This window comes from Mustela nigripes, chromosome 4, assembly GCF_022355385.1.
Source record: "Mustela nigripes isolate SB6536 chromosome 4, MUSNIG.SB6536, whole genome shotgun sequence".
Taxonomy (NCBI): domain Eukaryota; kingdom Metazoa; phylum Chordata; class Mammalia; order Carnivora; family Mustelidae; genus Mustela; species Mustela nigripes.
The window spans coordinates 52225165-52248238 of NC_081560.1; the positions used below are offsets into that span (position 1 = coordinate 52225165).

At 38.3% G+C, this 23074-nt stretch overlaps 1 protein-coding gene across 3 annotated transcripts in view; it reads left to right on the plus strand.

Annotated features, from left to right (window-relative positions):
- Positions 1-2514: 2514 nt before the first annotated feature.
- HYCC1 (hyccin PI4KA lipid kinase complex subunit 1) overlaps positions 2515-23074 on the plus strand; it is a 98825-nt gene continuing 78265 nt past the window's right edge. For all 3 annotated transcript variants that reach the window (XM_059396728.1, XM_059396727.1, XM_059396729.1), the window contains exon 1: positions 2515-2710. The gene's annotated coding sequence lies outside the window, so the exon portion shown is untranslated. The remainder of the gene's footprint in view (positions 2711-23074) is intronic.

A 23074-nucleotide genomic window follows, 5' to 3' on the forward strand; every position in this document is an offset into this window, starting at 1 on the left:
GATTATTCTCACTTTTTTATGTTTGTTATCCAGCTACTTACACTGTAAGCTTCTAGCATTACTTTGTATCTTTGACGAGCTGAAGGTTTTGCACAGTGTAGGAAGTCAATTGATATTTTTCCCTTCCTTCCATTCTCACTTCCACCAGTGTGGTTCAGGCCTTTGTTTCTCCTGGAGTCTTGCTCTGGTCCTACTGTGCTTTTCTAATGTCAGACTCTTTGACTCCTTAAATCAAGCCAATGCACCAGTCACATGGCTAGTGGCCAGTAAAACTAATTGTATACTTGTATCCTGCTCATTCTTGCTCTCTTCCTATTTTTTACTCTACATGACCCTTTGGCTTCCTTTCCCCCTTTGTCTCCTAACTCTTCTACTCCCTATTCTGCCAGGACTTAGCAAAATTCAGTTTCTCAGGTTTTGACCCATTGTGTTCTCTAAGATGTTAGAGTATAATGTACTTTCTGAATCTTCCTGTCCCTATTCCTTTGGGCCAACACTTCCCCTGGCCAGGCTCTGGCCCAGGTGACCTAAATTATTCTGCCAGCAGCCTACGTTTGATTTGTCAAGATTCCCCTCAAAGAGAATAGACACTCTATACACTGTCTTTAGGATTCTCACTCTTTAGAAGAAAGCTGATTGAATTGTCTGCATCATTAAAAGCTTCTGTTTGTCCCTTATTGCCTACAGAATGAGGTCTAAACCTGAGATGTCCAATATGGGAGTGATTCACACCCAGATAAGAAAAAGGGAGTTCCTAATGTCAGAACAATCTGGCTATGACATCTGTCATCCCATTGATTGCTAGGGTTAATTTGGCTGATCTCTCTTCCTGGGTGGGTGTCCTCTTCCCCTCTCAAAGCCGAATGTAGGTCAAAGAGGACAACTTGCACTGAGAGAGGAAGATCATTCTTTCAGTAGCTGTGCTCCCCTGTTAGAACCTACAAACAAGCTCTCAAGGTCCATTTATAGGAGAAGGCAAGGTAGTCAAACTTACTCCAGACACATCCAAATGAGGTGTGGCAGGTGGCAGTCTGTCTTTCTTAAAAAAAAAAAAAAAAAAGTTCCTCCTAACTGTGCCATAGGTAAGTGGCTAGTGGCTGTCATATTGGACAAAACAAATACAAATCATTTCCATCACTACAGAAAGCTCTGTTGAATGGTGCTCTTCTAAATACCTTAGTATATAACTACACTTAGAAGTGTAGTTCATGAGGCCTTTTAAAAACTCATCTCAACTTTTTGCTTTTACCTTTTTGGCTGCTACTTACCTTCAGTCCTACCTACTTTCTCAGTGTTCCCCAACACCTAAGTGCCCTTTTACAATTTGATGCCTTTGAACTTGCTGTTCCTTTTTACTAAAATGCCGTTTGAGTTTCTTTTCTGGCAAACTCCTATTTACCTTTTAAGATCCAACTCAAACATTACCTTCCTTGTGAAATTCTTTGACCTTCCCAAACATAATAATTTCTTCCTTTGTGTTTCCGTTGCTCATTAAACCTAGTTTTATTGCCCTATCACTATATTTTGTTATTTGCTTATAAATTTGGCTATGCTCTTGGAAAGGAGATGCTGACTGCCCTAATGGTTACCTGAAATTGTTTGCTTGATGCCTGTTTGATATCAAGTATTTTCTTATTTATGTGCTTGTTATTCGTGTATTTGGCATGCTTAAAAAGATCATTCGGTGCTTGCTTTAAAGTCCTTCCTCTCTGTGGTATAAACCCAGAATGACTTCCTGTCTTCCAGGTTGAAGTCCATTTCTCTTCTAATTAATTCTGACTTCACTTGAGAGGGATGTGATAGGAAGAGTTGACAAGGTCAAAAAGAGGATCCATATATGTAGGAGCTGGTTCACATGTGCTCGGGTTCTGGTAGCCACGCAAAATATTTAGTATGTGTTTGGAATAAGGGTGGGGAGGGAATATGGAGAAAAATAGCACTTGGAGAGAAAGTTGGGGAATTGTGCTTGACTTTTTTGAGGTCAAGGCCAAAAGCAATGTGTAATAAGGTGGGAAGAATTTTAAAGACCATTTTGCAAAAGCATACATTTTTTTCCCTCTTGGTATTTGATAAGATTTTAATAAATTCTTGTGACTCGAATTAATGGGAAGTAAATCCTCCCGACCAAGAAATTAAAATGTGTTAGTTTATCTTCCGTGATTAGGGTTAACATCACTCCGAAAGGCTTATTTTCTTCTGAGAGGGCTATAAATCCGATTGGCTCTGGGTGTGAGAGACCCGAGTTGATCACTCTCACTAGCCTTGCTGCAAATCCTACCGTCAATCATTTTCTCTTTGGCACCCCGACCACGCCCAGTGCTCAGAACACGCCCATCTAAGTCGCCCTCCCTCCCACCTCATGGCTCCGCCCCAGGCCTAGCAGAGGAAGATTCTCATTGGTAAAGAAGTTGTCCTGGTCCCGCCTCAGGACACGGCGATAGGCCGAACCGGAGTGGGGCGGTGGTGGTTGGCTGCCTGGAGACGGGTCTCTCGCCGTGCCTGTCAGAGTGGCTGGCGGCCCTGGCGGCTCTCGGGGCTGGCTTGTCAGTCAGTGAGCTGAGGGGGAAGATGGCTCGCTGGGACCCGTTCTGTTAGGAAGAAGGGGGGCAGGTGGTGCTGCTACTCAGGAGAAAGCGGAGCAGCCGCTGTCGCTGTCGCTGCGAGCCAGACAAGTCGAGATTCTGGAGGTGGAGCTCGGGTAGCCGTTCTGGTGAGTCCGACCGAGCGACCCACGCCGGGCCCCCAGGGCGGCCGGCAACGGATAACTTTTTTGTCAGGGAGGAGCCGGGGCGAGGCGGCGGCGGGGAGGGGACCGGGACTTTGTCCCCGGGGCGGCGCCTTCGTTGGGGGTAACGGCTCCCTCGCGAGGCGCCGCGAGTGGGCGCGAGAAGGCACTGGGCGCTAGAGACGTCGGAGGAGCCGGAGCAGCGGGGTCGGGTGAGTGGGCTGCGGCCGGCGGCTGCTTGCCCCGAAGTTGGGCTCAGCCCGTTTGCTGACTGGGCGGCGGCAGCTTTGTAAGCGTGGACTCGGGTCTTTCTCTTTCCCGGCAAGAAGCAGTCCAGACTCGGGGCGTGCCCAGGGTGCAGCCGCTTGGGCCAGACCCGCCGCCGGGGGGTGGGGCACCCCCATCCCGTCGCGGCTGATGCTCCGGCCTGGCCTCTCCCACTTCAGGGAGGTTACCGCTCTCCGTGTGTCTAGTCTAGTGACCAAAATGGTCACCGTCGACCCCCCCCCCCCCACCCGCCGCCCCATCTTTAAAAGCAGCGTTCGCCTGGGTCCTTGGTGTGTCTCCCAGGGCGGTGAGATTCAGAAAGCAGCTACGATTCCTTCCTTGGTCATTACACTGGAGATCCCCTCTTCAGCACTTGCTCCCGTCTAGGAGTTATTCCTCTCCCGAGGTTGATTTTTTTAACGTGCTCGGGAATCGTCGGGGGTTTGTCTGAAAATGGTTGCTTTAAAAGACCCCAAGTTTGCAGGCTTCAGCAAAACTGCGTATCCGCCCTTCAACGTGCACAACTATGCTCTGTACCCCTAAGTTCAGGCGTTCCTGAAAGATTTGAATTTTGCCCTAGTGGTTTCATACTGCACAGGATCGAGTCTCTGGTAAAAACGCTATCACACGCCCGGCAGCGTCTCCGCTCTTCAGGTAGGGGGAGTTTGTTCCAACAGGCAGCTACTAATTTCAGACACCTTACGAGAGGCAGTAGGACCAAGCTGTCCTTTTACAAATTATTTGTCCTTTGGGTCACACAGTACTTTTGGGAGCTGATATGCCACATCTTTGGTTCGTGTAACACTTGACAGTTTGAGGTTTTCAGCTTTTAAAATCTTATCTGCATAGAGTCATTAGGATCGGTGTAACCTTGAGTCAATGTGATAGACCCAGGAGGGTTGTTTTCCGTAAGAACATTCTCCTAACACCCACGGACTGGCTGGCCCTCCCTCCAGTTTCTAAGCATCTTTTCTTTGGGCTAATACATTTTAAGGTTTACAAGATGAATATTGGTCCCAAACACCATTTTTTTTTTTTTTTTTTTTTTTTGAAGCGCAGGGAAACGCAAGAAAAAAAAATTTTAAGATCTGCCTGGCCAATAGTAGCTTTAAAGTCATTTATTCAAAAAATAAATAAAGTGGCTAAGGGGAAAACCATCACATATTTAGATTAAAAAATTCTGGATTTGGCTTATTTTATTCTCTTTTTGATTTACTATAATTTTTATTGTAGAGGGACTATAAAACCTCTTAATTATCAACATTAACAGTACTTGGATATAGATACCCGGATAAGGTGTTGGTTAGGTCAGTATGTTATTCTTGCTATACTTTCTTTGTTGTGTTTCTATTTTATGAAATATAATCTTGGTTGTATTTCTTAGAGTGGTGGTGTTTTGACGGAGTTTAAACATATCTTTTAGTCAACTGTCTTGTTCAGGATCCTGTTGCATGATATTTATTTTATAATGAATATTTAAAATCTTTGAAAAATTGGTCAGGATTCCATAGTTTCAGTACCATTTTGGGGGTATCAAGTTTACGTTTTGTAAAGAATTGAAATTATGTCAAACATATATTTATTTTACACTGCCCCAGGCTGAATATGTTCTAGGGCAGAAATGGATGTCATAATGCTTGTCATCAAGAAATTTACTCTCTGATATACAAGACAGAACAAGTAACAGTTATAATACCATGGGATAAATGTGAATTGAGATATGCCTAGTGTAGTAAGGGAGCAGAGTAGGAGATAGCTACATCAGTTTGGATGTAGGGGGAGTCCGGAGCACACAGTGCAGTTTGAAATATAATTTAGCCAAGTGTAGGAGGTCAGTAACTTTCCAAGAGGAGAATAAGTGAGAAGGCAAAAAGGCATGAGAAACTATGGCAGTTTGGAGAAGTCATTGCCAATGACATTGACATTAACATGACCTGAATGCAGGGGTTAGATAAGGAAACAGTGGAAGATGAGAATAGTGAGGATGGTAGACCAGGGCATGGTTTCCTTGGCTATAGGGATTGGATTGAGGGCAATGAGTAAGAAGCCATTTAATGAATTTTTGTTTGAAACTCTTACCCTGACACAGTGAGGAAGAATCTGATAGGTTTTGTCACCTTTGTAAAGAAAGGAGAAGTCAGGACTCTGAGGATTTTACTTGGTTCTAGTAACTGGAAGTGAGGGAAGATGGTTTAAGTTCTATTTGCGGTTTTTTTTGAATTTGAGGAAGCTGTGGAGCATTCAGGTCAAGATGTCAATTGGCAGTTGGATCCATGGGCGTGGAATTTACAAAGGAAATCAGGATTACAGGGCAGATTGGGGGTTGAATTGAAGCTGTATTGATTTGGTTATATTGAAATGATTCAGAGAAAGCTTTTCGTATGATCAAAGCAGCAGCTGGACTACAGACTGATAAAAAGCAGAAATGGGTAGAGGAATAGTGGAAAGAGAAGAGTAATAGTTAGAAAGGTAGGGGGAACATCAAAAAAGGTGCTAAGGAAGGAGAGAATTTCAAATAGAGGGGGAATGGATCAACAATTTTGAATGCTGTAAAGAGGTGTCAAGTAAGGAGAGGACTCCAGGGACCAGGGAATTGGTCAGGATTCCATAGGTGACTTTAACAAGTACAGTTTTTGACTGAGTAGTGGTTCAGAAAGCAGTCTTGGGAAGATTGAGAAGGAATGGGTGATGATAAAATAGACATACTTGAGTGAAGTATTTCAAGAAAGCTGAAGAAGGAAGAGAATGATTGCTATAGAGCAGTGGTTCTCATTCATAGCTGCACATTTACAATTATCTGGGGAGCTTTTAAAAATCTTCATTTCGGGCGCCTGGGTGGCTCAGTGGGTTAAGCCGCTGCCTTCGGCTCAGGTCATGATCTCAGGGTCCTGGGATCGAGGCCCGCATCCGGCTCTCTGCTCAGCAGGGAGCCTGCTTCCCTCTCTCCCTCTCTCTGCCTGCCTCTCTGTCTACTTGTGATCTCTCTGTCAAATAAATAAATAAAATCTTAAAAAAAAAAATCTTCATTTCCAGGGGAAAGCCCATCCCAATTTAGGGTTGAGGTGGAACCCAAGCGTTATATTTATTTCAACAGCTTTGTTGTAATATAATTGGCATGTAATAAACTACACATATTTAAAGTGTGCAGTTTAATGTTTGACATAGGTTTTCATTTCTAAAACTATCACCACAATCAAAATAATGAACATATCTATCACCTCCAAAAGCTTCCTTGTGTCTATTTGTAATTTCTCCCTCTCATCCTCAGGAAACCACTGCTCTACTTTTTGTTACTATAGACTAGTTGCACAGGTATATTAAAGTTCCCTGGGTAATTGCAACGTGCAGGCAAGGTTGAAAACCACTGAAGAGGGATAAAAGTTGAAGGAGTGTTACGTTTGTTTCTTTACATGCATAAAGAAAGTGAGAAGTAAGAGATTTAGGGAAGATGAGATATTTACAGGAACTAAATCCTTGAGGAGATGGAAATGGATGACACTCAGAGCTTTGGTAAATAACAAAGGAAGACAATTTGGAAGCAATTAGAATATGATGTTAAAGATAGCACATTTCTTTGTTATCAGCATCCACATCGTCGTCATGTAGTATCAAGACTGATTTTTTGAGTACTCAAAAAAACTAGAGAGCATCTTAATATTGTGGAAATGGATGCTGCTCTGGAAAACTCCTTAAATGGAGCTTGGGACCCCTGGCACCACCATGTAAGGCTTTGTCATTTTTTTGGAGGGGAGCAGATGGAATTAACAGTTTGACTATTGCTTATATGGTGAGCCAAGTACTGCCAGAGTGTTTTTGGTCCTGTTGGAGTTAGGCTGCATATCTGCACTGAGGAAAGAGAATATTTAACGTTTAAAAATCATCTTTATCCTCAGAAGAAATCCTGTTTGTTTGCCCTTTGGATATATGCTTTAAATACATTGGAGGGTAAAATCATTGCTCTGTCTCCCAAATGAGACTATGAAGGGTTGTGATTAGAAGTTGTCAAAGGCCCATACTTTCTATCCTGAGAAAGGTAATATTTATATTTCCCCTCCCCTCCCCCCTCTCCTTTCCTTCCCCCCTCCTTCCTCCCCCTTCCTCCCTCCCTTCCTCCCTCCCTCCCTTCTCTTTTCTCTCTCTCTCTCTCTTTATTATTTCTGGCTCAGTATTTGGATATATTTAAAAGTTGAACTCTACCAGTTCTGATGTCTAGGGCTCATTCCTCCCTTTTGATTTTTACCTCTGGCAGGGGGCTGAAAGCAGAATTGTTAATTCTAAATATTGTACATTGTACTTGATCATAAATAAAATGGAGCAAAAACTTTTGTCTGATTTTTAAAGTTCTGAAAATTTCTTTCACTATGATTAGAGTATCAAAGTATGATCTGACCTAGACATCCCTAATTTTTGTGCAGCCTAAAAGAGCGGGGATATCAATGTTAGCATGATTTTAGATACAATTGTTACTATAGTGATAGCAGTTTTGTAAACATTCTTTGTTTTCGTAATTACTAATGTAAGATATAATAACTGTAGGAAATTTGGAAAACTTAGGGATGCATACATGATAATAACATTTATAATGCCTCTACCCAGAGATAATATTAACACATTAGTGAATATCTTTATAAGTTCTTTTTAATGGGTATTTACATTTTTGTGTTAAAAAAAAAGAAACCATAGTGTATATACTATGTTTTTGCTTTTTTTTTTGTATATGCTGTTTTGTTACTAGCTTTTTCCCACTTAATTGAATAAATGCTTATCTGAGTCAATAAAATATTCTTTTATGGAAAAGCATCATTTTAAATCTATTGTTAATATTCCAGAATATGGATTTACTATCATTTATTTCAGGTGTTGAAAATTTAAGCTCTTTCCAATAATTTTGAATGAATAGTGTAGCAGTTAGCTTGATAGATTAATCATTGTCTGTATCTTTATTTCCTTAGGATAAATTCTGAGATCAAAAGGTATGCATATTTTAATTATTTTTAATAAATAGTAATAGATTGCTTTCCAGAAAGGGTTAATATCCATTTCCAACCTTTTCCAGAAAGGGTTAATATCCATTTTTTTGGGTATGCATGAGAATACTGACAATTCTCCATTTTCAGCACTATGAATTAAAAAAGTTTTTGATGTTTTTGACATGAAAAACTGTATTTTCTATATTTTAAAATCTCATTAATTATTAGTGGCATATATATATATATATATATTTTTTTTTTTTTTCCCTAGGCTTTCTATTCTACTTCTTGGGGCTGTTTATTTTTTGTTCCAGTAATTTCAAACAGTCTTACTTTATCGTAACTTTTTAATGTACCTTACTGTATGGCTGTGGGAATTCCTATTATCTTTCTCAAAACATTTTTAGCATTTCTCATATATTTCTTTTTTCAAATTGCCTTTAATTCAATTTATTAAGATCTCAAAAAACCCCAGTGGGATTTCAAATTAACTTTTTTGAGGTAGATGTGATATCTTTACAATATTTTCATCATTTCTTCAAGTCATTTAAAAAAATTATTTTCTTGTTTTTTTATTAACTAAACTCTACCCCCAATGTGGGGCTTGAACTTACGATTCTGAGACCAAAATTCACATGCTCTACTGACTAAGCCAGCCAGATGCTCCCAGTCATTTTTAAAAGACTCTGTGTTTTATAGTTTTCTTCATGTGGTTCTTCCTCTTTTTAAAGTAATTTTTTTATTTTTTAAAACTTGCTTTTGCCAATGGAATCCTTTTTCATTGTATTTTAAAGAGGATTGCATCTTTCCAATGCAAGATATAAAAGTTGGTTATTTATGTGTATTATTTCCTAACTAGTCATTTTATGAAATTATTAATTCTTACAGTTTTTAAAAAAGATTTAAATTTATTTATTTGAGAGAGAGAGAGAGAGCAAACACCAGTATGGGGATGAGGAGCAGAGGAGAGGGAGCAAATCTGAGGCAGACTCCCTGCTGAGTTAATCCCAGGACCCTGAGATCATGACCTGAGTTGAAGTCAAGAGTTGGATGCTCAACTGACTGAGTCACCCAGGTGCCCCTTAATTCTTAGGTTTCTATTGGATTTTGTAATACAGCAGTTACAGCATTTGTAAATGATGATAATTTTGTCTTGCCAATATTTAATCCTTATTTCTTGCTTTACATTAAATGTCTAGAGTAGGGTGCCTAGGTGGCTCAGTGGGTTAAAGCCTCTGCTTTCAGCTTAGGTCATGATCCCAGGGTCCTGGGATGGAGCCCCACATTGGGCTCTCTGCTCAGCAGGGAGCCTGCTTCTCCCTCTCTCTCTTCCTGTTTCTCTGCCTACTTGTGATCTCTGTCTGTCAAATAAGTAAATAAAATCTTTGAAAAAAATGAAAAAAAATGTCTAGAGTAATGTTAAATTTTATTAGTGAATAGTGAGCATCTTTGGCTTATTTCTCCTTTGAGTGAGAATGCCTTCAGTGTCTCACAGTTGTGTATTCTTTCTGAAAACTTTTTTCTTCTTCTTTTTTTTTAGCATGTTAAGAAATTAGTCTTCCTTAACTCCTTTTCAGAATTGAGATTTAACTGGAAAAAGATAATAATCACATACCTTCATTGATATACATTGAGATGATCATATAGTTTTTCTTCTTTTACCTATTGGTTGATGAATTATGTTGGAAGACTTCCTAATAGATTTCACCAAACATTTGCTGTCTTTGTAAAGACAGTTGTCTTTGTAAAAACAACTTGATAAAAGCATACTTCTTTAGAGTAGTGCTAGGTTTGATTGCTTTGTGAGGTTATCTTTACTATTCCTCTTACATTACCTTTTTCAGGTTTCGGTTTCTGAATGTACTAGCTTTGCAAAATAATAAGAGGGAGGGGCATCTGAGTGGCTCAGTCAGTTAAGCTTCTGAATCTCTCTCTTTTTTTTTTTTTAAAGATTTTATTTATTTATTTGACAGACAGAGATGACATAATGACACATAGGCATAGAGGCAGGTAGAGAGAGGGGGAAGCAGGCTCCCTGCCGAGCAGAGAGCCCAATGTGGGGCTCCATCCCAGGACTCTGAGACCATGACCTGAACCGATGGCAGAGGCTTTAACCCACTGAGCCACCCAGGTGCCCTGAGCTTCTGACTCTTGATTTCAGCTTAGGTCATGATCTCAGGGTGATGAGATTGAGCTCCAAATATGGCTTCCCACTATGCAGGAAGTCTACTGGAGATTCTCTCCCTCACCCTCTATCCCTTCCCTCCATGCATTCTCTCTCTCTCAAATACATAATAAATCTTTAAAAGAGAGAGAGAACTGTATGGTGACTAACATAATGTAATAAAAAAGTTATAGAAAAATAAATGAGAGAGAGAGAGAGAGAGAGTCTTTCCATCTTTTGTATGCTCTGGCAATTAATCTCTTCCTTAAGGTCTGAAATAATTTAGCTGTAAAAATGACTAGGCATTTTGGATTGAATACAATTTTTGAGACTTTCATATGTGCTACTTTCTAAGTACTTTGTATAATTAATTTCATTTAATCTTTGCACAGGTTTGTGAGATATATTATTATCCTTAGTCTATAGATAAAGAAACTGAGACTCGCAGTGGTGAAAATACTTGTTCAAGTTCAGCAACTAGTTAGGGGTAGAGAGTTTAAGCTAAAGTCCTGTCTGATGCTCATGTTTTTAGTACCCTAATTTTTTCCTCATCATATTCTTTCTTTATTCTCAGTTACTGAGAATAAGGAATTTAATTTATTTTTTTATTAATTTAATTTAATTAATTTAATTAAATTATTATTTAATTATTTTGAGTGTCTTATTGTTTTCCTTTTTGCCTAATTAATTTCAGTTTTTGGTAAACTTGTCATAATTTTTACTAGTCCGTTTTTTGTGATATCATATCTTTTGCTGTTTTCTAACAAATACATCCAAGTATGGTTATGGTAGAAAGTTCCAGAATGGGAATAGGATGATAATTGTATAATGTACTTTATATAATTTACATTTTAATTTATTGGGGATTCAAGATCAATTTGCATTCCTGAATCTAGTTTGTACCTTGTAAAGAATGTTAAGTGCAACACAGATAAAATTTCCAGAAATTGTGGAAATAGTACTTCTCCATTTTAGTTTAAATATTTGTCATTATTGAGGCTTGCATCAGGATAGCCTTTTAGTAGTAAATGTTAAGTGGTATTTGTTTGGTGTTTGTTTTTCTGAACAAAGAGTCTTTTGATGAACTGTTGAATATTAGTTGCTTTCTCATACAAATGCATAAGGATTCATTCAGTTATTTGTACTTGACTTAAACTGTACTATGAAGATTATTTGAGGCTTCATCTATTGGAAGATTTATGTTTACTCTTTTATAGAATGATGTTTAGGCTTGGAAATTTGAGAGAATAATGTAAGCCCTAAAGGTGCTTAAATTGGGCTAGCAGTTATAAACTCTATTTAAAAAAAAAATGATTTTTAAAAATTTATTTGAGAGAGAGAGAGAGAGAGAGAGAGAGAGAGTGGGAACCATGGGGAAGGGCAGAGGGAGGGGGATAAGCAGACTCCCTGCTGAGAAGGAACATGGGGCTTGATCCCAGGACCTTGGGGTCATGACCTGAGCCAAAGGCAGATGCTTAACTGAGCCACCCAAGTGCTCCTTATAAACTCTATTTGAATCTTTTTGAGCTTGCCTGGGTTTTCTTTCCCTTTCAAATGTAAAGGATTCATTTAGTTTAGGATATTGGTTGTGATCATGTACACATCATGTACTCCCCACCTCTGTCCATGGGGCTATGAGAAGTTGCCAGTCTGACCTCTTTAAACGTGCCAGGTTTATATATTCCCTTTTGAACTAAAATTTCAATGTTCTTGCTGATTTGTTAATCCATAGATATTACTGTGGTGCATGGAGTAGCACCAAGCAGTGTATACTTTAGTAGTGTAGAAGAGGGAGAGACTCTTTTGGGAAATTATGAACCTTCAAGTGGGTCCTGATAAGGGAATGGAAGGGAAAGTGGAAATATCCTAGAAATGAGTTGGAGAGAGAAGTGTCTAAGTAGGGGAGATAGAAATGTGCATATCAAATGGACTGTTCAAGAAGTAGAGAAACTCAGAATGGTTATGTGGGTGATAGAACCAGAATATTGAGGACAGTGAAGTCTTCTTAGAGTTTTGGAAAGGAAGATGCTTGTGGCAAGGTTAAAGAGAAAGAATGTTGAGGGAAAAAAAAAACCCAATAGATTTGTCATTTATTATTTTTTTTAAAGATTTTATTTATTTATTTGACAGACAGAGATCGCAAGTAGGCAGAGAGAGAGGGGCCCTGCTGAGCAGAGAGCCCATAGTGGGGCTTAATCTCAGGACTCTGAGATCATGACCTGAGCTGAAGGCAGAGGCTTTAACCCACTGAGCCACCCAGGTGCCCCAGATTTGTCATTTCTAAGTGATGGAAAGTATGGATGAGAACCAAATACACACTGTAAAGGGGATAAGGAATAAATTGATGGTGAAATAATTGGAGGCAGTGGCAAGAGATTAGGCTACTAAATCAAAAGTTAATCAGTGAAGAATAAATAAAGATGAAAGTAACTGGAGAGCATTAGAATATAATGAAGCCTTCCTTCTATCCACAGCCCTGCAATCTCCCCTCTTAGGAACTGTAAGCTTCTGAAATGCATTCTCAGTTGTCCAATTGATAAATCCTTTGTTAGTAATAATTAGAGCTATGATTATTGAGCCTCTATGGTGTGCTTTATTTGTATTATTTTTAATCCCTAAAACATTCCTGTGATGCAGACATTATCACTACTTTTCACAGTGGAGAGATTGAGATTGGAAAGTTTAAGTAATTTGCTGAAAATGAGCACAAGTGTTTTGGACTGTTTGTTGTGCCATGTTGCTTTTTTTGTTTGTTGAGGTGTGTTAAAAGCACTAGAGGGGAAGTTGTGCAAAAGGACTGTAAGGTATGATTACTCTCCAAGTAGAAAGAAGTGGAAGAGAAATTTTAGCTATGTTGCTATAATTTGTGTTAACTGCATTTTGTATTTAAAATGTTTTATAAAAAGATTCCCTTTTTTATTTTTTATTTTTATTTACTTATTTTTTTAAAGATTTTATTTATTTATTTGACAGAGAGAAATCACCAGTAGACAGAGAGGCAGGCAGAGAGAGAGAGAGGGAAGCAGGCTCCCCGCTGAGCAGAGAGCCCGATGTGGGACTCGATCCCAGGACCCTGAGATCATGACCTGAGCCGAAGGCAGCGGCTTAACCCACTGAGCCACCCAGGCGCTCCGGATTCCCTTTTCTAAAAAAAGATTTCATATATTTCTTTGACAGAAAGAGTGAGAGAGAGAGAGCGCACAAGCAGTGGGAGCACCAGGTAGAGGCAGAAGCAGAGGGAGTAGGAGGAGCAGACTTCTTGCCAAGCAAGGACCCCCACGCAGAGCTAGATCCCAGAACCCCAAGATCATGACCTGAGCTGAAGGCAGACATTTAACCAGCTGAGCCACCCAGATGCCACTCCTTTTTTTTTTTTTTTTTTTAAGATTTTATTTATCTGTTTCAGAGAGAGAGATTGTGAGAGAAGAAGTAGGGAAGAGGGGCAAAGGCAAAGGGAGAAGCAGGCTCCCTGTTGACCAGGGAGCAGATATGAGGCTCTAACCAAGGACCCTGGGATTGTGATCTGAGCCAAAAGCAGACGCTTAACCAACGGAGTCACTCAGGCACCCCAAAAGAATTCCTTTCAATAAGCTTCTCTACCATATGTGTAACATTTAATTTTTAACAAGTCCCTTTCTTTGGGAAGATAAAGTGCTTTTTTTATCCATAATATGATAGGTTGAGAGGAAAGGAAGAACTGGCCAAGAAAGGTGACATCAGGAAAAGTAAGGGTAAAACTTGTTCTTTTCACTATGAGAAATATGCTACACAGGTGTATGTTTTAGGTTGCACCTCAGGAAGGCCAGCCTCTTCATGGAAATGGTGTTGAGCTGGTCACTGATGTAATCAGGGTAGATACTTTCCATGTCAACAGATTGTAAAGCTCCAGAGTTCATAGTTATATAATGTGATTTATGGCACTTAGATTCCATCGGTCAAGAATTGGTTATTGGTGAAAGGGTCCAAACGGATGTTTAATTTTCTGCTATAAATCCTTTCTTCAGAAATAATGCATAATTGAAAAGAAATGCTTAAACTACTTTAGGGATTCTAAACATTCTTACAGTACTTTGAAGTACTTGGGGAGGAACCAAGATAGAAATTTTTGTTGTACTACTTTTAGTTTCATAATCAGTTGCAAAGCAACATCTAAGTTACATTTTGTTAAACTCATATAAAACTTAATATTATTGAAAACTTAAAAATGTATAATTCAACCTCTGCTGAAACAAATTCACTGCTACCCCAGTTAGTATGAATCAGCATGATCATACTGAACTATTTATTGCAGATTTGCATCCTATAATTTTTAAATCAAGGTAAACAACTATCTTAATAAGATCCATTAGGTTTCTGACTGAGACTAATTAAGCAGAATTTTATAGTACTGTCAAGATCTGTTGCTTTTATTATTATGGCTCGACTACTACACATTACCTTCATTGTGTTTACTTGTATTTTTTCATTGCACGCTCCCTTTGCCCCCATCATTTTCGAATTGAACTTCTGAGCCTCTATTGGCAGACTTTATTAATGGTTGAGAGTTTCATTCCAGTTTACAGAAGGGCAGTGACTCACTCTAAGACATCAACTCAACCCACAAGTCAACTGGAATTTGGTTCTCTTAACATTTCTCTTTTCCTTTTGTTCCCAACATTAGAACAGGGAAAACTGCCACTTAGAATGGAAAAAGCATTAAAGAAATTAAAGTAGAGCTGTGCTTTGGAAAGTGTATTTCTGTATGCTATAATTTTGGGGAAAGAGAGAAGAAAAAGTGGCAAATGATAGCAAAAGTTTGCAAGGTAAAGTTTACATTGGGCTTTCTTTTGCATTCCTCCCCATTTCCTCATAACATTTGTTTTTATTTTTTTGTGCTTATACCCTGATTTGCCTTGCTTTATTTAGTAAGGGATTAAAGGGCACTTAATCTTGCTATGTTTTAGATTTAACTTGTCTCCCCTAGTGGACTATGAATCCTTCAAGCCAGGGACTATGTCATATTCAGCTTTGTAAACCTAGCATCTATGACATAGTACACATTCAATCTATTCAGTTTATGAATAAATGGATAATATTTAGATACCTCTAGAACAAGCAAAGAGAGTGAGATTACTTGCTACAACCCCAATTTATTACAGCTGAATAAACTGCATCATGGGCTGAATCATGTTTCCTGACTTCCTTTTTATATGTTGAAGCCCTAATGCCCAGGACCTCAAAATGTAACTGTAATTGGAGATGGGGCCTTTATGGAGGTGATTAAGCTAAAATGAGGTAATCAGGATGGGCCCCAGTCTAATTACTGGTGTCGTTATAAGAGGAAATTGGGACAGGACTTGGACAGACTGAAGATGATGTGAAAACACGGGGAGAAGATGGCTACAAGCCAAGGAGGGAGGGCTGGAGCAGAGCCTTTCCTTATGACTCTCAGTAGGAACCAACCCTGCTGACACCTTGAGCTTGGACTTCTAGCCTCCAGAAATGTGAGAAAATAAATTTCTGTTGTTTAGGCCACAATCTGGTACTCTGTTACAGTAACCCTAGCAAACCAATATGGGTGACTTGTCTGCTTGGATGTAGCAAAATTCCAAATACACTTAATTTACCTATCCCCAAGGAACAGTTTGCAGTGCTCAATGCCAAAACCTTAAAACTAATTGGGATGGTTCAATGGAGAAAGTAATAATTATTCGTCTCTTTTTCATCTCCCCCCACAGTACAGGCAATGGCAAGCAGCTGGCTGATTATTTAGTTCAACTGAATTTGTTTGGTTTGGCAAGGAGAAAGTGTTTATGGAGTATTTGCGTTCTTAAGTGTTCAAGAGCCTCTGCCAGTAGACTTGGTTGCTTTTTCAAAGTAGAAACTGGAAGAAGACTGAATAAAATGCTTTTGAATACAATGTTAATTTGAACTAATTGCTTGTTGCATAATCTTAGCAACATTACTTTGCCTGTGTTGTAATCAACAGGGGCAGAGCAGTGTATCTTTTGGCTGGTGCCTATTGCTTTAATAGTTGCCATATCCTCTGATCATCAACCAATCCTGCTGAGTTGCCTTAGTTATTTTCAACATTTTTCACCACATGCTTTAGCCATAATATAGATAATATGCATTTTTTTTTGCCATTTCCTTCTTTTTTTTAATTGAACAAATATTAAATAGTTCTGTGTTTAGTCAACTCCTTTATACTGTTTTGAGATATTTTGCTGAAAGAGAAAAATTTTGAACATATACACAAGTAGAACACTTATTCTTTTATCATTTAGAAGCAGTTATCAGAGTTTTGAGAATAGGATTAACTAAATTAACTAGTGAACTGTGTGTCACTCTGCTAAAGATGATTTTGCTTAGCATTCTATAATACTGTGTGTATCCATCAATACTAAATTCTGGCCAACAAGCTATATGTGTATATGTGCTGCCGAAGTGAGCACTACTGTGTATGTAAGTTAAAAGGGACTCAGGAGAGGAGGACTCCTTAAAAGAAAGAAGGAGAACATCCTCTTTCCTCCTTAACTATTTCCTGGAATGTAAGCAGGATAGCTATGGTAGCCATTTTGAAATGTGAAGTAGCCTTGAGGATGGAAGGATTTTTCTAGGATAGTAGAACAAAACAGGCAGCTGCTACCATACCAGCCCTGGATTGCCAGCCTCTTCCTATTAATTTTTAATGAGAAGGAAATAAACTTTTTGTTTAAGTCATTGTTATTTGGATTTTACTATAGTATGCACTTAATTTCTAGCCAATAGAATCACTTAAATTATAGTAATTAAAAGTGTGGTAGAGATCAGGAATAATAAAAAAGATATTGAAATAAAGAGTCCAGAAACAGACCCAAGTATATGACAATTTAATGTATATTAAATGTATTAATTCTTACCTCTGGGAAATGGTTGAATAAATGGTGTTGACATTACTGGTTATTCATTTGGGGAGAATAGGTTAGATTCACACTATGTGTGTGTGTGTGTGTGTGTGTGTGTGTGTGTGTGTAAAAAATCCAGAAGAATTAATGATTTACCACATAAAAAATAAAACAGCGATAACTCTAGAGGAAGACATTGGAAAAGATTTATATGAAGCAAAATTCAGTATTAATAAAGGAAATAATTATCAGACTTGATTATGTAAAAATATATAACTCTATACAATGAAAATACCAAAAACAAAGGTAAAAGAGAAATGGCAAAACTGGGAAAGTATTTGTAGCATTTAAAAAAGATAATCTGTGATAAGCTCTATATTTAATTTATACATTTATTTTTTATTTGTTTAAAATCAATTTAATTAACAGAGTATATTATTAGTTTCAGAGGTAGAGTTTAGTGATTTATCAGTTGCATATAACATCCAGTGTTCATTACATCAAGTGCCCTTCTTAATGACTATCACCTAGTTATCCAATCCCCTATCCCAACTCCCTTCCACCAGCCCTCAGTTTGTTTCCCATACTTAAGAGTCTCTTATGGTTTGTCTCCCTCTCCAATTTCATCTTATTTTACTTTATTTTTCCTTCTCTTCCTCTATGTTCATCTGCTGAACAGGGAGCTCAATGTGGACTCAATCCTGGACTCGAGGATCATGACTTGAGCTAAAGGCAGTTGCTTAACCAACTGAGCCACCCAAGTACCCTCTGTTTTGTTTCCGTAATTCTACATAAAATCATATGATAATCATATGATGAGTAAAATCATATAATTGTCTTTCTCTGACTTTAGTCTCTAGTCTTTCTCTGACTTTAGTCTCTAGTTCCATCCACATCATTGCAAATGACAAGATTTCATTCTTTTTGATGGCAAAGTAAAATTCCATCATCTATATATACCACATCTTCTTTATCCATTCATGTGTTGATAGACATCTGGGCTCTTTCCATAGTTTGGCTTGTGGACATTGGTGCTAGAGACATTGGGGTACGAGTGTCTCTTCAAATTACCATGTTTGTATCCTTTGGAAAAATACCTAGTAGTACAATTGCTTGGTTATAGGATTGTTCTATTTTTAACTTTTGAGGCACCTCCATACTGTTTTCTAGAGTGGCTGCACCAGCTTGTTCCCAACAGTATAAGAGAGTTTCCTTTCTCCACAGCCTCACCAACATCTGTTGTTTCCTGAGTTGTTAATTTTAGCCATTCTGATGGATGTGAGGTTTTGATTTGCATTTCTCTGATGCCAAGAGATGTGGAACACTTTTTCACGTGTCTGTTGGCCATTTTTATGTTTTCTTTGGAGAAATGTCTATTCACATCTTTTGCCCATTTCTTGATTGGGTTATTTGTCCTTTGGGTGTTGAGTTTGATAAGGTCTTTATAGATTCTGCATACTAGCCCTTTATCTGCTAGGACATTTGCAAATACCTTCTCCCACCACTCTGTCAGTTGTCTTTTGGTTTTGTTAACTGTTTCCTTTGTTGGGCAAAAGCTTTTTATCGATGAAGTTCCAATAGTTTATTTTTGCTGTTTCCTTTGCCTTGAAGACATGACTAGCAAGAAGTTGCTGTGGCTGAGGTCACAGAATTTTCTGCTGCCTGCGTTCTCTAGGATTTTGATGGATTCCTCCTCACATTTAAAGTGTTTCATTCATTTTGAGTTTATTTTTGTGTATGGTATAAGAAAATGGTCCAGTTTTATTCTTCTGCTATGGGTTTCCAATTTTCCCAACACCATTTGTTATAGGGACATTTTTCCATTGGGTATTCTTTCCCGCTTTGTTGAAGATTAGTTAACCATAGAACTGACGGTCCATTTCTGGCTTTTCAATTCTGTTCTATTGATCTATGTGTCTGGTTTTGTTTGTTTGTTTGTTTTTTGTTCCAGTACCGTACTGTCTTGATGATTATAACTCTGTAATAGAGGTTGAAGTCTGGAATTGTGATGCCACCAGCTTTGATTTTCTTTTTCAACATTTCTCTGGCCATGCTGGGTCTTTTCTGTGACCCAGCATAGCCAGATTTTAAGATTTAAGATTTTCTAGCTCTGTGAAAATGTTGATGATATTTTGGTAGGGATTGCATTGAATTTGTAGATTCAATGGTGGAGGGTGGTGGAGAGAAAAGGAAAAGGGGTCTTGCCAGGCTCCTGTGTTTTGCTGGGGCCCTGCTCCGATGATAGTCACCCTACTGTGCCAGGGTTTGTGGTTTACGGCAACACAGAGCATAAAGCTTGTGCCTAGACTTGCAGTTTTCAGTCAACTTTCCCGCTCTGATGCTTGGAAACTCTGCTTCAGTCAGGCACCTCCATTCTTTTTGTCACCCAGGGGATACTGAGACCACACTGTCCTACCTGGGATTTTGCCCTGCTTAGCCACCTGAGCACCTTTAGGCCAGGGGTGTCCACAAATGTAGCAGACTTCTCACAGTTCTGATTTTACACACCACTCCTTATCATACTTTCTAGTAGCCGCCTTATGCAAGCTCCCTACCCCCAAGGTTTATCTTCTAAATTTTGCCCCGGATTCATGTCTCTGCACTTCCTACCTTGCAAAAAGTGGTTGCTTTTTTACTTGCAGAATTGCAGTGATTCTTTTCTCAGATCTCCAATTGATTTCACAGGTGTTTAGAATGGTTTGATAATTAGCTGAATCCCTGGGACCAGAAGAAATGAGGGTCCCCTACTCCTCTACCATTTTAACTCTTCATGTACATATAAATTTAAAAGAAAACATAAGCAAAGTATGAGTAGGAAATTCACAGAAGAGGAAATAGAAATAATAAACATTTGAGAAGATTTTCGAAGAAATGCAAGTAGAAGTCTGCACTGTGGCTTTTTTGGCCCCAAAATTGGCAATAATTAAGAATATTAATAATGTCTACAATTGTTTAGGTTGTAGGGAAATGAGCACTCTCATCTATTCTTAGTGATATGTAACATGATATAACCCTTTTGGAGGGGAATTAAGTATTTATTTATTTATTTGACAGAGAGAGATCACAAGTAGGCAGAGAGGCAGGCAGAGAGAGAAAGAGAGAGAGAGAGAAAGGAGGAAGCAGGCTCCCTGCCAATCAGAGAGCGCGATGTGGGACTCCATCCCAGGACCCTGAGATCATAACCCAAGCTGAAGGCAGAGGCCCAACACACTGAGCCACCCAGGTGCCCTTGGAGGGCAATTAAATTTTAATCACAAGTAACCTTTGATCCAGCATCCTTAGTCTATCCTATAGAAGTAGTTGCAGAGATATGAGAAAGTTTATCACAACATTGTTTGTATAGCAAAAATTGGAATCAGTCATTTTAAAGGACTGGAAAAAAAATTTGAAGATGGGTAATAACCCCTAACTTACTAGATTTAACTTAAGTGTTAATATTCAGACTTTTTTTTTTCCAAAAGAGACCAATTTCTCTATGTATGTTCTATTAGTTATCTGTTGCTGTGTGACAAATTACCCCAAAACTTAGTAACTTAAAAATGACACAGATTTATAATTCTTGCAATTTTATGGGTTGACTGGGTTCAGTGGGGGCAGTTCTGCCTCTGTATAGCTGAAATCAGTCTAGCTGAAATCACTTGTGTAGCTGTATTTATCTGGGAGCTTACATGAGGCTAAAATCCCCAAGATGGCCTTTCATCTTCCAAGATCTTTCTCCATGTGGTTTCTTAGCCTCATGTCTATCCTTGAGCTTTTATAGCATGGTGGCTACCTTCAAAGAGGAAGTATTTCTAGAGAACATACCTCTGCTGGCTTATGCTTGTTAAAGTCCTTTGGCCAAAACAGATCACATTGCCAAGCCCAGTATCAATGTGGGAGAGAACTGCATGAAAGTGTAGATAGTAGAAGGGTATGTTTGTTGAAAGCCGTAAATACAGTGGTGATAGGCTGCCACACATGGAAAAAATAAAGGTAAAAAGATAAATTCTTGGTGGAGAGTGATTACTTTTTTTGGGGACGGGGTGAAAAAAATCAAAACACAAATTGACTATCCTATTATATACCTCTCTTATCAATAACTTTGTAGGAAAATTATTATATTTATATATTTATGATTTTTTTTTTTTTAGTATAGTTGACACACAATGTAACATTAGTTTCAGGTGTAGAACTTAGTGATTTGACAAGTTTATTCACCATGCTATGTTCACTGCAAGTGTAGTTACCATCTGTCCCTTACATTCCTATTACAATATCACTAACTGTATTCCTTATACTATGCTTTTTATTCCCATTATTTATTCATGGAAGATTTTTTTAAAAAGATTTATTTATTTATTTATTTATTTGACAGAGAGAGAGAAATCACGAGTAGGCAGAGAGGCAGGCAAAGAGGGAGAAGCATGCTCCCTGCCGAGTAGAGAGCCTGATGTGGGGCTTGATCCCAGGACCCTGAGATCATGACCTGAGCCAGAGGCAGAATCTTAACCCACTGAGCCACCCAGGTGCCCCTGGTAAAAATGTACTATTATGTAGACATGACTGGGTTTATAGTAACAAGTGTTTAAAATTTTGTCATTAAAAATTTCAAATATAATAGGTATCAGTAAATATAACCACCATAGTCAAAAGCTGTTTGGAATTCTCAGTAATTTTTAAGAGTAAAGAATTTTCATACCTGTCACTTACATAGTATATGCATGGAAAAGGGTTTGAAATAACTCAATAGTCTGACAGTGCTTTCTTATGAAGAGTGGGATAGCAGCATTGAGAAGGATGACATTTCTTTTAATTATGTGGAAAAAAGATGCGTTTAGCAATTTAAAAAATCTCCAGTATACAAAAATATTAGTGGAGATGAGAGATTAATAGTCCACCAAAGTGTTTATAGTTTTTTATTGTTTTCTTTTTTTAATAGAAATTCTGAAGTTTTTTTTCCCCAGTTGCATAATAAGCAGAACCCTTGTTTTAGCCTCTGCATTGCTGATTTTGTATATTTCTGGTGATTTTATCATGATTCTAGCACTTGTAATTATTCCCCTGGAAAAAATAAGGTGCTACCTTGATTCAATTTCCCCCTCATCTATCTTCCTCACGTCCTTTGCCATCTGGATTATAGGCTTCTATAGACACAGACCATATCTTACTGTTCTTTGCTATTATGACAAAGTAATGGACATGGTTTGCATTCTACTCAGTAGGCACTCGTGACTTATTGAATTATTAATGTTGCAATATGAATATATAGGAATATTAACTTTTTGCATAAATAAAAACATTGAGTGATTTATCCACATTACCTCCCATCCTAAGTCTGTTTTTGCCTAGTTTTGTTCTCTTTCTTTGTTCCCTCTCTGGCACTGACTGGCCTGTAGTCCGGATAAATTGTATGAGCTAGACTATAGACAGGGCTTGAATATTAAATTTGCCAACTTGAGGTCCTAATTTACTAACTATGTAAAAAACATTATCTAGCACCATACTAACTGCTTATACTGTATCTTGAATATTGATATTGAATGTTCAATGAATTGTACTGAGGTAAGTTTTATAATTTGAAATGTTTATACTTATCTCTTAAAATCTGTCAACACAAATTTTGTAATTTGTATCTTAGTTATTAGAGTTTCATGGACTTTGATTTACTGAGGTTATACTTGAATCATTTAGTATATACTATATATTTTGTTAAAGATGCTACAAACATTTGGAAAAATCTTATTTCAGCCAATAATTGGGCTTATAGATTTCTATCCAATATTATATGTAAAATCATTCAATTTGTGATACTTTTATTCTTTTTTTTAAGATTTTATTTATTTATTTGACAGAGAGAGATCACAAGTAGGCAGAGAGGCTGGTAGAGGGAGAGGGGGAAACAGGCTCCCTGCCGAGCAGAGAGCCCGATGCAGGGCTCCATCCCAGGACCCCGAGATCATGACCAGAGCCGAAGGCAGAGGCTTTAACAAACTGAGCCACCCAGGCACCCCTCTGATACTTTTATTCTTAATGAAATGCATACTTTGTATTAATGGGTGCTTCAGAATTCTTATAAAAATCTAGTAAAAGATTTTCTAAGCCA